Below are 2,977 nucleotides of genomic sequence, written 5' to 3'. Positions count from 1 at the left end.
AAGTAAACACCTCCTGTTTTTATGACGGAGCGGAGATTTCAACGTGGAGATTGCACGGCGCCCACCACAGTCAGCCTCCCACCGACACTGGGATGCCGGGTGCGGTCTCTCTTGGGTGTTTACAACCCAAAGAGGTTGCCCCAGGTCCTTGAGAAAGATAACCCTGGTTCGTGGGGTTGGCAAGAGGCTTATTTTGCTTGAAAAAGGATTTCCATACATTTCCAAGGGCAGAGAAGGAACTTACAACTGCAAGTTTTCTCAAGCACAAGCTCTAGGGAATGGGAGGAGGGTGTCTCTCCCTTGTTTTTATGGGCAGGATGAAGCCTCTTCTAAAGAATTAAGTTGGTTCTTATGTTGCAGTGCCCACCAGACACCATCCTCCAGGGTCGGGATGACACGTCCCTGTCCCCGGGGCTCTCTGGGCTGCGACACTCTGCCCTTTGCTTCCGATGGTTTGTAGGAATGGACGGCAGTCTGGGTGTGCATCCGCTTCAATGCAAGCATTGAGCATTCATCTGTCTCCTTCCTTATACTTCTACACAATACTTGAACTGGCTTGAAAGAACCAAAGAAGCTTTCATTTGTCCGTTAAGAAACCCTAAAGGAGGGGTGCCTGGGTGGCTCAGTCGGTTAAGTGACTGCCCTCGGCTCAGGTCATGATCCTGGAGTCCCGGGATCGAGTCCCACATTGGGCTCCCTGCTCGGCAGGGAGTCTGCTTCTCCCTCTGACCCTCCTCCCTCTCATGCTCTCTGTCTCTCATTCTCTCTCTCTCAAATAAATAAATAAAATCTTAAAAAAAAAAAAAAGAAAAGAAACCCTAAAGGAGTCGACCGATTTATCAGATGGTTGTTTACTGTATTTCTCTTTTTAGACCGAAGACAAAGAATTCAAATAGAAGGATAAACAGGGAAAGGACAGTTTCGTCCCTTCGAGCCCTTGCCCCGTTTTTCTATGGGGTTATGGTGTTTCCCACAAACAGGTCGGTGACAGCTCCATGTGCCACAGACCCCGAGCGTGGCCATGGCCGGGAGCTCTGCTAGCGTCTGCGCTCCAGATGCTTTCTGTCCATCACCGTGTTCATGTCCTCCACGATCCCAGGAACGGAAACTTCCACAATCAGCTTTCCTCCCTCTGCCTTCAGCTCTTTCCAATGATACTCTAATTTAACGTCTTTATGTTAAAAATCTAGTTTTTCCTCCGTGATTTCTCCCATTGCTTCAGAGCTGAAGAAATCGTCTTCCATGATAATATAATTTTATGCTTTCTGCTAGTTTTTAAAGTCATTTTTTTCCCCATGCAATTCTTTATTCTAAATTTAGCTGAATCTAATTTCAGGGATAGAAGGTACGGATCCAATATGTTCCCTCTCAAGGCTGCTACCCACTTGTTCTGAGAACATTCATTAACAAGTCCTTCCTTGGAAACTCCATCTCGGAGTCTCAGATGGGGCCTGTTTCCTTGGTCTTCCTTTGCTCTGCGTGCCTACACCTCTGTCTAGACCTTCTCTTGTAAATTTTAACTTGGCAGCACCATCTTCCAGGACTTGAGTTCCTGATCTTATCTATTTTGCTTCAGAAGCTTTGATAACCTTGCACGTATATTTCGCCTGTGTCTTTAGGCTCTTTTCTCGAATATTTCATCCATTCCCAAATCCTTTTAAGACATTGAAAGAGTTGGCTTTGCATTAAAGACGCAGATGAGTTTGAAGCAAGCCGTCACGTCTTGCAATATTCGGCCTGCTTGTCAGGGAACCTGCCCAGGGCTCTGTGTCCTCTGATGTGTTCTGGGAGGCGCTGGGGGCCGGGACAGCTCTCATTAACCTTGTTATTTCATGCTTAGTGTGGTTTTTGTTTCTAGTCCCAACCGGATGCCTTTTCTCATCACGCCCTGACAAGTGTTCCTGGGGAAGAGAATGCTTCTTATTTAGCGTATTTGCCGTGAAGCTATTCTTCTCGCTCGGCCCTTTCACAGAGTCTGATTGTTTCTGTAGGACTGTGGTGGGCACCTGCCACACGGCATCCTCGGACGGAGCCCCAGAACTCCCTGGGCACACGCTGTCCAGAGGAGCCCTGGTGGCCACACCAGCCCCCGGGGGAGGGGGGGTGTGTGCAGTCGGGGAAGGAGACCCCAAGTCCTGCTTTGCAGCCTCAGCCCCTGCGCCCCACAGGTCCAGAAAGGTCCACCTTCTAGGTGGGGACACCAAGCCGTCCATCCTGTCTGACAAGAGGCCAAGGATCTGAAGCATAGCCCGCCTTGTTGTTAAACCTTACATTTATGTCACCATAGTGAGGGGAAGTGCTATGACCCGCTCACACCAGAGAGCCCTAACCTGGGGTAGCCAGACACCCCGAGGATACAAGATACGACCCGTATTTCCTGGCTGTGTCCCAACTCCCATTCTGCCTTTCTCAGGACACCCGAATTGCCCCATATTCCATACTTTCAACACATGACCAAAATTCTGCAGTGGACCTATTTTGCGAGCTCAGCACTCGAGGCCTGAATCGCGTAGGGGCACCACACACAGAAAGCCAGACCTCTACAGGTGAGGGTCCAGCCGTCCCTCGGGGCCCCTCCCGAGGGTGGGACCCCGGAGTGCTGAACTGCGTTCACTTGTTTCTCGTACTCCAGAAAGGACGGCTGTGGTATGGGCCAAGCCCCAAGCCACAAACACGTCACCGCCTCCAACAAGAGCCAACTTCAGACCGGCCCATGCGCTCTGAGCTGCCCCCACCCCCCCATGACCCACATCTGGAAGCAAGCAGGTCGCTGATGCTGCAGCCTCCGAGGGGCAGCCAAGGATGGACCCCCTCCCTGACCGTCCACACCGGCCCTGTCCTGGAACCAGTCCCAAGCCCGGGGCTGCCCAAGGCCACCGGTCCCAGGCAGCCATGTGATAATCCCACTTGGTCTTTTCCATTCTTGCTGTGCTCCCTATTACCTGTATTTAGTTTGCATATTTGAGCCCCAGATACC

This window comes from Mirounga leonina, unplaced genomic scaffold (genome assembly GCF_011800145.1).
Source record: "Mirounga leonina isolate KUSES-001 unplaced genomic scaffold, KU_Mleo_1.0 Mir_199, whole genome shotgun sequence".
In the NCBI taxonomy this organism is placed as follows: Eukaryota; Metazoa; Chordata; class Mammalia; order Carnivora; family Phocidae; genus Mirounga; species Mirounga leonina.
This window is presented reverse-complemented; position numbering follows the sequence as displayed.